Below are 15,557 nucleotides of genomic sequence, written 5' to 3'. Positions count from 1 at the left end.
TTACAAGTTTTGCTTTGTGTGATGATTTGTGCTGCTTTCCCTTTTGACATGAAATGCACTTGCCATCTAGCTTGAATTCCCTTGTTGGTAAACTAATTACATGTTCACCATTAACAAATTTGTTCATGTTCTTTAAGATAACATGACAAAGCTTTCTGTGCCACAATTTTGTTTCATTTTCAGTGGCCTTATAACCTTTGTCATAATCATAATCATGATTACAAATTCTGGTTTGAGGATGAAAGAGTGGGAATCATCAAAACCAACTTTATAACCTTTATCAGACATTTGTGAGATGCCAAAAGGTTATATTGTAATCCTTCCGCATACAATACATTGTAAAAAAAAACCTTTCCATTAGTCACGATGCCTTTCCCCAAAATTTTCCCTCCATTCTCATCACTCCTAAATGCAATTGGTCCTTCAAACTTCTCCTCTTAATTTACCAGTGACCTCTTGTCATATGCCATGTGGCTGCAACATCCACTGTCCATATACCAAACATCATTGATTGGTGTGGACTGTTCCTGCCAAACCAAAGAAAATTGAGCAGTCAAGTGATGAAGTACAAGCTAAATTAGCTTGCAAATAATCAGAGACATGAACATATGTTGCATTGGGTTTGGGGTCCTCATAAACAATTTCACATGATTCATCAGAACCATCTTAATCATAACCAGTTTCATATGATATTCCCACATATGGAACCATGCTCTGGCATTCCTCAATGACAAACTCTCTCTTTACACTTGTTACTAGTGTTTCATATGTCACTTGTGTTTCTTTTATCACTAGAGTTTCATTTCTGGGTTCCCACAGAAATCCTTGTGGCTCAAACCCTTGTTTTAACATAAATTTTTCATCACCATTCAATTCTCTTGATTTCTTTCTCTTGAAACCTTCCTTTTAACCTTCTGTTCACATTTTGTTGACTTTCCATGGTCAATAGGTTTTACAGATTTAACAGCCTTATCGGGTTCAATTCTGATAGGTTGTTTGTTCATTGGAGCCTTTTTCTTCTGTTGTTGATTCAAATTCTTCTTCTTTGTCAACAGTTTCAATTCTCTTCTCAAATTTGGCTTCAACATTGTTCACAGTACCATCAGATAACTTCTTACCTTTGCCCAAATATTCATCATACTTCATTTTGTAAAAACCAAAGTCTTGTCCAAACTTTGTTGAATTTGGAACATCAATTGGTTTGAAGTGAATCTTTCATGGCAAGAGTCTATGTGATGTCCATATACATCACAATGTTTGCACCACACTTTTCCTTTGAAGCTTTCACTTGAGTTCCCCTTTTTGAATCATTCACTTGGTCTTGGGGGATCAATTCCAATGGTCCTTTGAGTTTTGAGACCATCATACTCAATTGAGAAATGTACAAATTTCTCAATTTTTACGTCTTGTCTCTCCACTGAACTCTTTACAAAGACTATCCTTTCCATATTTATTGCCTTCTTTCATACTCTTCCTTACTCTTCCATACTTTCCACTTCCCAATATCAAATAACTCTTTGTTGGAGAAAACATGACAAACAGGAATGAAAAGATCATTATTCTTCTTGGTTTGTTCTGTTTTCTTGTTTTCTTTGACATTTTCTCTTCTTTGTTGCACTTTGTAAGCGAATCTGTCATTGTTTTTCTTTGATTTTGAACCATCACAAATATCAAAAGATTGGTGTTCCCTTCTCATCCGCTCATGATGCTTTCTCATCTTGGGAGTTATCTTTGGAAACAAAGGGATCTTGTTCTTTGGCTCCTTTTTTCCATTCTTTTCTTTCTTTAAACTTTCATTGCTTAAGCTTTTGTCAATTGAATCACTCAAGTCATCTCTATTCAAACAGTCATCATCAAAATCATCTCCAGAAACTTTCACACCAACAGAAGTCTCAGCACACTTCTTATCTTTCACATCTTTTTTCATCACAAACTCTCCCTTGTCATCAACTTCAAGAAACTTATAATTTTTAAAGAATTCCTTTTCTTTAAACACTTCTCTAAATTGATCAAGGTATGCATTTCTCTTTTCCTTATCAACCTTCAATGAGTAATTGCCATTGAAAGGTGGAAGAACTACCTTGTATTTATATTCCTCTTTTATGTTGTTCAACATCCCACAAATAGTCCTAGTTGAAACTAAATTCTCTAGAAAATCATTTTCAACCTGAAATTGAGGATTCTTCAACTCTTTATGCAGATACGTTTTCTTCAATTCTTATATTTCAGTGACATATTTGAATTGAATCATATAACTATCCATACAATCTTGTTCCAAACTCTTAATCCTTTTCTCTTATGTCAAATAACTTATTTCATAAACGTTACTCATACTTTGTTTCTTAAAACATTCACTTTGTAGATTTCCAACTGTTATTCCCACTAATTCACTCATTTCAAGTAATTCAAGTTTTAAGAGATCTGAATGTACCTGATATGAAGAGGATTCCGCTACACTTACTATTTTAGCCACGAATGCCACATTTTTCTATTCAATGTCATCAGCATGATTGCTTCAGTCAAACCCACCTTCTTGCTGTGGTTCTTGAGCTAAGGAAACAATTCCTTGGTTTCTTGGATGGTTAGGATTGTTTCAGTTTTGATTTGCAGGAGCTTGTGGATGGTTTTGTTGGTTTCTTTGAAAGGGTTGTTGTTGTGGGATTACTTGCTGATGATTCTATTGTTGGTGGTTATTGAAGTTGTTGAAATTTCTCTATTGGCCCTGATTGTGAATCTGATTTTGATATTGAAACTGATTTCTTTGTTGAATGTTGTTCTGAAATTGCCTTGGCTGATTGCATTCTCTTGCAAAGTGTCCTGGTAATTGGGAGTTGTAGCAAATAGCCATGGATTTGTCAACTCCAATTCTATTATTTGGTCCTGAAACCAATGATCTTCAAATCCAATTGTATCTGTTAAAGAGTCTCTTGCTTCTTACAGCTAGCATAACAACATGTCACTTCAAATCCATGTCTTCTAAGTCATCTGCATCGATTGCTAAAGGTCTTCTTGAACCACATTGGTATAAATCATATTCTTAGCCACAAAGGCATTATATGACTCTGTAAAAACATTGAGAATAGAGCTTTATACTCATTTCCTTGATTAACATTGCCACCACCATAAGGAGCATGTCCACTGCCCATAGAGGATGTATCATTACCATCAATCAGTTAGACATTAAATCTTGATTGTCCACCTTGATTGTTTGAACTACTAGCAACAAAACCCTTAGTGTCACACCGCCATATTTACTTGGCTCTTTTATTATGGGAATCTGTTGTTGATTCTTTGTAGACATATTTCCCATGGGTGAAATGAGAGCATTTGCCACTTGAAAACTTGGCCGTTCTTCTTTGATCATATTGTTCTCTATCATCTCATGCTCTTCTGCTTGCAAAAAGCATATAACATCATCAAGCTTAAGAGATGAAAATTTTGGTTTCTGCTTAATGAATTTGTTGGTGGTGTACCACTCTCCAGATAAGGATGACAACAATTTCTTATTTAGATTGAATATGTGATACCAAGATCAGTTGTTCTTATCTCATTCATAATAGCCATGAACATCTCCAAAACTGATTTCAATCGTTCACCAACTTTAAACTTGAAATGATCTAAGTGTTGCTTTACCCTGTCCTTCTTGATATCCTTTAACTCGGTGTTTCCTTCAAACATCTCTACTATAGCATTAAACATTGCTTTTGCTGTAGTATGATGAGCAACACTGGTCAAGATTTCCCATGATAAACCCAGCTTAAGCATAGCTAAGGCTCTGTCATCTTTCTTTTTCATTTTTCTTTCAACTGTTTGATTGTTTGTTGTGCCATCAGGAACATAAGGACCGTTCTTGATCGAATTCCACATCTCAATATCGTTGTAACAAACTTCAGCCTCAAACAACACTTTCTATTTGAGGTAATTTTCCTGCCCATACAGCCTAGGAATCTTGTTGGTAGAAACCTCTTTCTCATCCATTGATCCAGACATTTTTTTGGTATTTAATTTTTTTTTTGAAAAAAAAAGAAACTTAACCAATTTAAACAAAACTTAAACACTCTTGAATAACTTCAGTCCCGTATTGATCGCTCAAACTCATAATAAATGTCACAAACCACACAGTAAATGTGTCAACAAGAAGGTTGATGACGTTGCTATTTATGGTAAGATTAGCTATTTGTTAACGGCGGAATCACTAACAAACACTATATTGCTAAAGGATATTAAATGTAACAAACACAAACAATTACTTAAAAGATTTCCATTTATATAAAGTGTTCATATAAATGTAAATCAGTTAGGGTTTCTTGTAGGGAATGTTTATTTGTACAATCTTAGGATAGACGTCACACCCAAATCAGGAATATTCGGTAGGTCTGAAAAGTGTAAAGAGGAAAATCCATGGTAAGCGTGCCTTAATTATTCTATTTATAGGCCTGACACCACCTGATAGCTGTGTGACTTTTAGAAACCCTAATGATAGCTACATAATCAAATTACATATTCAAAAACATACTAAGTGTAAAAAACAGGTCTTCCCGGGTAGGCTTTGTGCCATTTTTGTTATTCTAGTAGACCTGGTAACCTTGAAGTGTGCTTATAAACAGTTCTCTGGGTAGACTTTACTTAGAGTATTTTCCTTAGAAAATACTCACCTAGCAGACTTCACTCCTCTTGACCATAGAAAACTTTGCACGATATGATCAAACGAGCAAACTTGTTCTTCAGAGATCCTTTCAACCCTTTGTTAAGGAATAATTTATTAGAAAATATAAGTGTGTTGGTAACACTGTAGCTTGCTCGAAGTTGAACCTTGCCCAACGAAGTCCTTAAGATAATTCTTTATCAACTTTCATCAAGCATGCTCGGACCAGTGTTTTATTAAAGAATACCTTGCTAGATCTTCAAAATAATTGGCTTCAAAAGCTTGGTTAGCCAAGAGCTTATCCGGAAGTAAACCTTGCTTGGATATGAAGAACAACCTTGCTAGACATAGTGAACCCTGCTCGGATTGACACTAAAGAAGATTTCATGAAGATAACCTTGCCTGGAAGGCAAAATACCTTTCTATGACAAGTAAAACCTTGCCATGAGGTCCAAGTGTGCTCGGTTTCCATACTTAGTCATTTCTGAGGAGTGTTGAGAAGATTCCAATCTCCCTCAAGTCATGTTATATCAAATATATGACTCAACAATCCCTAAAGTCATCTTATATCAAATATATGACTCAACAATCTCCCCCTAGATTGGAACAACTCAGCTGTCCCAAAACACCTCTAAGGTTACATACACTTAGTCTAAACACATATCAAATTAAGATAAAATTACATAAAAAAAGTCAAAATATTACATATTTCAAATTCTGTCCGTAGACATTACAAAGCAAACCCTAAAGCTAAACAAAGTCTTCATCTCCTTGCATTGTGGGCTACTTGTCTTCTATCAACTATCACCGATCCTGCCCTTTGCTTGAAGATATAAAATATCTGATAATGAGGGTGATTCTCAGGTATTGTCATTTCCATTATATCCATCAAATCTTCATTGCTTACAAAGGTCAGATTTTCATCAGTCTTGATAATACCCAATATCAGTCCATCCGAGTTGCGAAGAATGTAGTGGTCTTCATTACTGTTGTAGTCAATCTGAGCAATCCTACCATTCTTCTGCACCTCGTGGTTGGGTCTTGTCATGTGTCTCCTCATACTGATGCAAGTATTTAAGTTGGACAGCGGGTTCTTGTTCCTAACTTTTAAAAGGTAGCCAAGTTCAGCACTTCTTATACTACTTATGCACTTGGCCCTTCTGTTCTTTTCTTGCTTAGTCAGTTCGAGCTTACTTTTTTGATCCAACAATGGAAAATTCTTCTCAGCTTCACTCTTCAAATACTTTGACAACTCATTCCGTTGTCTTCCTGCCATCTTGTTTCTATCATGATAGTCATACAAGTCAAGATTCGCCATGACCTCAAGTTGTTCTCTCTTGTAATCAGCAAAATCATCCTGAAAAATGATCTCCCTCAGTTCTCTGCTTTGCATAATCACTTTCAAAGTATTTGAGACAGAGTCATAGAAGAGTATCATTGGTAAGTCCACATCAGTTTGTGCTCTTTCTTCCCTTTGAGTTCCAGCTCTTCTTGGCTCATGTCTGGATGTTGAGATGTGTCTCCTTGAAGCAGAGGGACTTGTAGGAATTTACTTCATAGGTTTAGTGGGCCCTGTGATTCCAAATCTCTTTTTATACATCTCAATTAATAATTCAGTAGGCATCATCATCAGATCCACAGGGTTTTCACCTCCATCCCTATGTAATCTACCAATCATTGCCATAATTTTCTCATAATTAAGCTTATAGGATGGTACAAACTTTCCACCAACAAAGCTTTTGGGAATTTCCTTTTCAAGTAGTAGCTTCTCTCATTTAACTTTTTGTTCATGAAACAATTTCTTCAGTTGTGCCTTTCCAGCATCTCAAACACATTTTCTTTCATTCCTTTTCGTGTCATCACCTCCTTCAAGATCTTAATCATCTCCTCATTTTCCCATGGATCTGTATGTTCAATCGGCTCAGGTTTTATTTCCACAGGAATAGGAGTATCTTGGGCTTTGGCTCTTTCCAACTCATCCTTCTCATTTTTAGCTCTTTTTTTTTCTCTAATAGTCATAATCCTTCGCTTTTTGGCAGAAGGTTCAAGTTGATCTTTATTTGATTGATCCTTCTTTGATAGTCTATTAAAGTGAGATTCAACCACTGCCCTTGCAAAGCTATCAACCATTTCAGGTGCCATTCCTTTATCAATCAAGTATCCACACTTTCATCCATATTTTCTCGTTACCTCCTATATTCTTTCCTTCAACCTTGATTCTCTCCCAAATCTTTCCTTTTCTTCTCTCTAAATAGTTTCCCTTGTTGTGTGTACTGTCTTTCCAGATCATGGAAACTCATCTTGCTTAAATCTTTCTCACTCAGCCCATACCCTCTAAGATACTCTCTACACTTTATAAAATTAACTGTTTTCTTTTGAAGACTTTTCTTTATATCATATTCCTCTCTATCAATCAATTTTTGCAACTCCTCAATGGATAGAGGAGCCAATCTTTAAAAATTGCATCCAAATCATATCAACTTGATGACTAAAGGATTATTCCTTTTAGCCTCATTAAGACTTTCTTGGATATTTGTCCTTTGTTCATATATCATTTCAACTTGTGGGGATAAAATATCAACCTTCTCAGCAGTATTACCATGATCATTATCATTATCATCATATTTAGAGTTATCCTCCTCAGTTGTATCTTCCCTTTTTGTAGACTCATTTGCAGCATCAATCTTTGGTTCTTCAGGGTTGGGAATATCATCAGGAATATCCTCTTGCCTTATCATCTGAATAGGAACTGGCCTCAAAGGACTTTGCTGCTCTCGGGGATTTCCAAAAAGTATTCATTTTTATCATCCCACTTAGCCCTTTTTGCTGATATATCAGTTTGTTCTCCACCCTTCCTCTTTCTTGTATAAATCATTTCAAACCTGTTCACTTTAGTAGTGAACTCCTCATGTATTTTGGATGCCTTTTTCAGCAATGTTTCAACTGTCTCCATAGTCTCCCCTGTTTCACAAATTCTTCATTTTCAGCTTCAGGTTCATTATGGGTTTGACTGAATACATCCAAAGCTATAGCCAAGGAATTGTCTACTTCCTTTAGCTCTTTTCATTTTGATCAACATATCACTCACTACCTGATCTTCTTTCTCTTCTTGATTCAGGGTTTTGGCAATGTTGGCTTGCTCAATCAAATCTTCTTGTTCAGCCAATTCTTCTGCTGTTAGGGTTTGGGCAATGTATTCCCTCTCCCTTGTTTCATTCAGTACTTTCTCAAGCCTTTTGGCAGTAGCAGTATTCTCATCCTCTTCATCATCATCATCATCATTTATTTTCTTTGAAGGAACAGGCTCTTCTTCTTCATCAGCTATTGCTTTCCCCTTAGCTAATCTCTTTTTCTTTTCTTCTTCTGTTTCCGAGGGAAAGTTGTCATTATCATTCAATAATTCATTCATCTCCTTATGTTGCTCTACTCTCTTGGAACTTTCTTCAATGTTTTCTTGTTCAGTAAGGACTAGTTCCTTAGTAGCAGCTCCTTCATCCATCACCACATCTGTAGCCACTGCATCAGTAGCAATAACATCAATTGCTATTGCTGATGCTATTGCTTCTGTTGTGGCCACATTGTCAGTATTCACATTATCAGTGTTTTGTTCATCCGTCTCATCAACAGTCTCTTTCTCCTTCCTCAACATATCATCATCAAAGTCACCATAAACAGTGTTCATCACTTCATCATTCACATCGTAGTCTTGTATATCATCACCAGACTTATCTTCTTCATAATCTTCATCGAAGTTCATTCTCCCTCCACTATCCTCCTCATCGTCACTATCACCATAAGCACTTAATATGTTTTTTAGTCCATCATCCACAGCTTCTACCTCCACATTTTCCATTATTTCATCAGCAACAGTGGCCATGGGAATATTTTCCCCTGTTTTGGGCAGCTGAGGTCTTCTCAACCTTTGCCTCTAGGGTTTGAATTCGCAAATGAGCTTGGGCCAACTGTTCTTTCATATCATCATTTTCCTTTCTTAACTCACCATTTTCTCCTCTTAACTCCACAGTTTCTCTGATCAAATCAAAATTTGTTCTATAAATATTGTAAGCATAGGGAGGGGTATTAGGTGGTGAGTCGAAAAAGATTCAGGTAAAGGGTTGGTTTGTGGAAGGATTGTGTCAGTGAGAGGGCTTGTTCCCAAAGATGTCTTCACTTGTAGAGGGTAATGGGTTGATGTTAGGTACTGAAAGGATTCTTGAATGGATTATAGTGAATGTAGTTTGAATGGGTTGTTCTGAGGTTTAGGAATGTGTTGGGGATGTAATTGGTGTGGATGGGAAGGTTTGTAAGTGCGAGGGAAGAGTTTTTCGTATATATGGTTCATGTGATGGTTGGGTTTAATCATGGGTAAAGGTTTGGGTTAAGGTTTGAGTTGGGCTTATGCCGGTCCCGAATAATCACTCACAATCACAATCAAGTCATAACTCACACAATACATGTGTTGACAAGAGAGTTAATGTCAGTTGCTATTTTAGGAAAGAAAACCGTTTGTTTAAGGCGGAATCAGAAACAAACAGTGTAGTTGCTAAAAGAATAACAAAAAGGTAACTAACACAAGAATCACTCAAAATATTTCCATTTCTATAAACATGTCATACAACGATAATCAATTTAGGGTTTCTTGATGGAAAGTTATATTCGTACGATTCTATGACAGCCGTCACGCTCAAAAAATATTCTCTCAATATTAATTGGCTTGTTCGTCTCTATCCGTTGTTTGGAGGTGTGCCCTAAAATATTCCTTTTTTAGGCCTAACACCTGCTGACAGCTGTCATTCCTTCTAGAAACCCTAAATAAATAATACATATTCAAAACTATACTAAGTGTTAAAACTGGTCTTAAGGGTAGACTTTGCATAGGTTGTCTTCATCGGGTAGGCTTTGTGCCTTTGTCTTCTTCGGGTAGACTGGGTACCCTTGAAGTGTGCTCGGGAACAATTCTCCGAGTAGACTTTACTTGGAGTATTTTCCTAAGAAAATACTCACCTAGCAGACTTCAATCTTCTTGATCATATCAAACTTTGCCCGACATGACCTTACGAGCAACCTTGTTCTTCAATGGTCCCTTCAACTCCTTTCTAGGAATAGTTATTAGCAAAGAAAAGTGTGCTTGCTAACACTGTAGCCTGCTACAGTTGAATCCTGCCTGATGTAACTTGAGATATTTAATTACTCTCATAAAGCTTACTCGGACCACTGTTTTATTGATGAATACCTTGCCCTATCTTCCAATCACTTGGCTTCATGAGCTTGGTTAGCCAAGAGCTTACTTGGAGGTAAACCTTACTCGGCTAAGAAGAACAATCTTGCTAGACATAGTAACCCTACTCAGGTGTACACGAAAGAAGAATTCTAGAAGATAACCTTGCCCGATGGACAAAATACCTTGCTAGGGTAAGAAAACCTTGCCCGGGAATCCAAGTATGCTCGGATTCCATAATTAGCGATTTCTGAGAAGGTTGAGAAGATTCCAATCCTTCTTATACTTCTCTTAGGTCAAATCTTCACTCAACAATCTCCCCCCTAGATTGGAACACCTCAGTTGTCCCAAAACACTTCTATAGTTACTTACACATAGTTAAAATACACATCAAATCAAAATCAAATTTTTACATATTCAAAATGTCAAACAATTAAATATTCAAAATTCTGTCCGAAGACATTACATAGCAAAACCTATTCTAAGATCTTTATCTTCTCCTTGCATCATAGGCTGCTTGTCTTCGATTGATCATCACTATTCCTGCCCTTTGTCAGAAGATAGAAAGGATCTGGTAATGAGTGTGACTCTCAGGAATATCCATATCCCTTATATCTCTAAGATCTTCATAATGCAGATAGGTCAGGTCTTCATCCTTTTTAATTATCCCTAAGATAAGCCCATCTGAATTTCGAAGAACATAGTGGCCATCATTTTCCTTATATTCAATTTCAGCAATGATGCCATTCTTCTGAACAATGTAGTTTGGGCGTGTCATTCTTCTCCCAATGCTTATACAATTATTCATATTTGACAGGGGATTGTTATTTCTCACTGACAACTGATAATTCAATTCAGCACTTCTTATCTTTTTCATTCTTGTTGCTCTTCTTGTTCTATCCTGTTTTGTCAACTTCCAACTATCCTTTTCTTTCAAAAATGGAAATCCCTTGTCAGCTTCACTTCTCAAATATTTTGAGATTTCATTTTGCTATATCCCGACCAATTTATTATTGTCATGATAGTCATATAAGTCAAGTGTGGCCATAATCTCCAATTGTTTTCTTGAATACTCAGCAAAATCATCTCTGAATACAATATCTCTCAACTGTTTACTTTGCATAATCACTTTTAAAGACTCAGAGACTCAGTCAAAGTAGAGTCTTCTTGGTAGATCCAGATTTGATTGTGGTCTCTTCATTCTTTTTGATCCGGCTCTACTTGATTCACCTCTGCCTGTTGTTGGATGTAGTCTTGTATAGGTGGCCTAATTGGGATAGACTTCACAGGTTTGTTAGGCCTAGATATAGCAAAAACTTTCATATACATGGATTCAATTAGCTCGGCAGGGTAGTTAAAGGTTTGCAAAGTTTTCACCAGCATCTTTGCAAAGTTTAATAATCATTTGAAATACCCTTGGATTATTCATTCATCCTGCTGGCACAAATCTCCCATCAACGGGTTCTCACCCTCCAACAGAACTTTCTCCCACTCAGCCTTTTGCAAATAAAACAACTCTTTCAATTCATACTTGTCAAATGCATCAAAGGCATTCTCATTCATTCCCTTCTGATTCACCATTATACCCCTAAGAATTTGAATCATTTCTGCATTTTCCCAAGGAACAATAGGTTCATCTACTAGTTCAGGTTTCACTTCCATTTTCATAAGCTTTCTTTGATTCATTCTCAGCTTCTTATTTCTTCCTCAAAGTAATTAATCTTCTTTTCTTTTTGGGAGGCTCAGGCTGTTCTTCCCTTGACTGCCTTTTAGATGACTCAGATTGAACTCTCTATTGCTTGTACTTTCGCTGCAGTCTGTTATAATGAGAGTCAACAACAGTTTTGGGAAGACTGCTCACCAATTCTAGTGACATTCCCTTATCCAACAGGTAACCACATCTGCCATCAAACTTCTTTCTTAATTTGTCAAGCTTTTGTGTCACTTTAGCATCTCTTGCAATTTTCTCCCTTTCTTTTCTCTGCACATCTTCTCTTGTTGTGTTATACAGCTTTTAAAGATCATCAACTTTGAAATGGGACAAGTTTTTCTCAGAGAAATTGTGTTTTCTTAGGTACTCTCAGAATTTCTTACTATCTCTATTTTTCTTCTCCATTATCCTTTTCACATCATCCCTCTTTTTATACAACATTTTCTGCAACTCCTCATCAGTTAAGGAAGCCAGATCATCAAACTTGATACCATGTCTAATCAGACTAATAATCAAGGGATGGTTCCTTCTTGCCTCATCAATACATTGTTGTATGCTTGCCCTTTGATCTTTTGTCATTTGTACTTGTGGAGACACAACATCAACATTTTCATCAGTTTTGCCTTGATCATCTACATCATCATCATTTTCATATTCATCTTTCTCCTCTGTTGATTCATTTATGGCATCAATCTTAGTTTCATTAGGAGTTTGCACAACAGGAACTGGAACATTTGGGACCCCATCAACTACTTCCTCAGGCCTTAAGCTTTGTAGAGGAATAGCTCTAATTGGACTTGCTTGCTCATCTGGGGTCTCAACAAAACACTTGTTCTTATCATCCCATTTTCTCTTTTTCACTAATTCAGCTCTACCAGCTTGTTCATAATCTTCAAGTCTGAGCCTCTTTCTAGTGTATTTCTTCTCATATCTTGCATCATTAGTGCATTCCCAATCAGATGGGTTTTGCCTGATATCTTCTCTTATCTATTCAGCCCATTTGTTTGCAAAGATTGTTTCAACAGATTCACCAATTTCTTCAAAGTTCAATTCCATATTTAGGTTCTTTTCTTGCTCACCTTTTGAATTTGTTACATTTTGAGGCTGACTGAACTTGCTCATAACCATAGCAAGTGTGTTATACACTTCCTCAGTTCTCCTTAAATTGATCAATGTCTCAATCACTATTTGATCATCATCCTCCTCTTCATTAAGAACTCTTGAAATGTTGGCTTGATCAATAAGAACCTCCTGCTCTGCCAGTTCTGCTGGATCTATGGTTCGGGAAATGTGTTCCCTCTCCCATGTTTCATTCATGACTTGTTGCAGTCTCCTGGCAGCAACAGCTTTGTCTTCTTCCTCCTCTTTTCTATCAATATTTGCCTTGACAGGCTCTTATACCTCATCATTCTCATTAATTTTTGCTTTTCCCTTCTCCATTCTTCTTTTCAAATATTCCTCAGTTTCTGATGGAAAATCATCGATGTATTTATCCAAGTCATCCATTTCCTCATCGTGCTCTACCCTCTTAGAACTTTCAGGTTGTTTAGTTTCAGTTTCAGTGATTGTAAGCTCCTCAGTAGAAGCATCATCATCATTGATCACATCAGTTTGAGCTTCTGTTGTAGTTAAAATATCAGTCAACACATCAGTGGCCATAACAGTCTGTATATCAGTAGTCACATCAGTGGTAGCCACATTTTTATCCAAATTTATCTTTTCAATCTCATATTCTTTCTCCTTTTCACCTCCAACCTCATCATCATCTCTGTTCACAACATTTAACAATTCATTATTTACATCTTAGTTCTGATCATCTCCTTCAGACTCATTAGCTTCAAAGTCCTCCTCTGATATCAGTCTTTCAATCATTTCCTCAGAATCATCATATGCATTTAATAAACAAGTCAAACCGTCATAGTTTGATATCACACCAGCATCTACCATCACAACCTCATCAGTACCAGTAGCACCAGTTGGCTCATTTATATTCTCCCCCTGTTTTGGGGCAGCTGAGATCTTCTTAACTTCCTGCTCCAGGGTTTGAATCCTTGAATGTGAAACAGCCAACTGAGCTTTTAACTCCTCATTCTCTTTTCCCGGTTCTGTATTCTCTCCCTTCAGATCAATATTTTGACAAATAAGGTCAAAGTTTCTTTGTAACAAGAAGGCATTTGAGGGAGAGGTATCGGATGGTGAGGTTACAGGTTGAGCTTGTGGCTGGTCAGGATCAGGAACAGGGTTTGTTTGAGGTGGGGTTTGAGTTGTGGTTTGAGGTAGGGTTTGAGTTGTGGTTTGAGGTGGGGTTTGGAGTAATTGTTCAGTTTAGCTTAGGTTTTGGATGGGTGTATGAGTGGATAGGGATTGAATAGGTTGGTCATTTAGTGGTGGAGTGGAATATGGATAGTGTATTGGGGTTTGAGATATTTTGTCATTTGGTGATGGTGGGTATGGTGGTGTGTTTAGTGGTGAGTCAAGAGGTGTGGTAGTTGGTGTTTGTGTAATTTGTAAGTCCCCTGATTTTGTACATTCTCGTCAAAATTATCATTACCTCCTTCAGCATGCTCAACACCATCATTAGCATTATCATTATCATCATCATTACCTTCATTATCTCCATCGTCATTCTCATTCACATCACTTTCATCACTATCAGAGTCATCATCATTTTCATCTCCATCATTCTCAATAACCTGTTCCTCTTCAGCCAAGATTTCCTGTAAATGAGGAATTTGAATATTATCAACCATTAACCATGGTAAATCTTCAAACACTACCTTTCGATCGAATCTGTTTGTACTGCTTGATATTGAAATTCGTTTGTATGTATCCGGATTTTGTGTTGAATGAGTGATTCCGGTAATAGGTAAATCTTCCAACTCATGATTGAAGATAATTTGTAGAAATCTGGGATAAGCCAAAAATCTGTTTCTTTGTTTCTTCTTTAAGTTGCTCACAAGTCCTTCAAATATCATCTTTGAAAAGTTGAAAGGATATCTGAATAGTACAGCAACTATGGCATTAGCTAGATCCCGACTCATAAGAGTCCATGATCCCTTTCGAGGGCCAAAACCATGAATGATGTGATGAATCAAAAATCGATATAACATGGGGAACATTCTGTTGGGTTTCTATGGATATTTTATACTTAGTTAACCATTTAACTAGTCACAATTAAGGCGGAAGCGTGATATAAACAAACTAAACATATGTATCCATGTGTTTATATATGTATATATTACAAGTTTATAGGAAATGTGTACATGAACAACCTAATTTATTCATGTTATAAGATTACCAATAATCTATTTATTAGAAACCCGAAGCAAGGATCAAATGATACGGAAAAACTAAACTATCAAAGCTATAAACACTTACATTCTTAACCTTTTAAGAGTGTAGTTGATGTTGAAGAAGATGATGATGTTGATGCTAGACTTTCAAAGGGAAAATCCTCAAACGGAAGATACCCCGAGCCTCCAACACACACCGAACTTTGTTAGGGAGCTTGAACACGAATAATCGAGACCCGAGCCTCCTTTTTGATCTTGGCCGTAAGCAAGAACAAAGAAAGAAAGAAAGACTTGTGGTTGTCTAACTTGAAAAGTCACATGTGTTGCTTGTTAGAATATATATATATTCACACTCAACACATAATCAAATCTTTCATACATGGTGTTAGGTTTTTTTTTTTTAGTCAAGTAAAATTTACTCAACATCCACCATATCCATGACAAGATTTTGACCAAAACTTTGGGGTGTGGGGCCCACCCAAAACCGGCCCCAAAAATATATATATATATATTTATTTATTTTTTTTTATTTATTTTATACTTTATAAAATATATAAACACCCCATCTTTTATAAACCATTTTATAAAAGAACACATAGTTAAATAATCATTCCAATAATAATTATTTGAATAAATAAATTAACCAATTAATTTATTTAACACTTTCAAGTAAGTATTCAGAAACCCGAT

Source organism: Bidens hawaiensis, unplaced genomic scaffold (assembly GCF_021521415.1).
Source record: "Bidens hawaiensis isolate Kalapana, Puna unplaced genomic scaffold, B.hawaiensis_p1.1 tig00001369_1, whole genome shotgun sequence".
NCBI classification, from domain to species: Eukaryota; Viridiplantae; Streptophyta; class Magnoliopsida; order Asterales; family Asteraceae; genus Bidens; species Bidens hawaiensis.
This window is presented reverse-complemented; position numbering follows the sequence as displayed.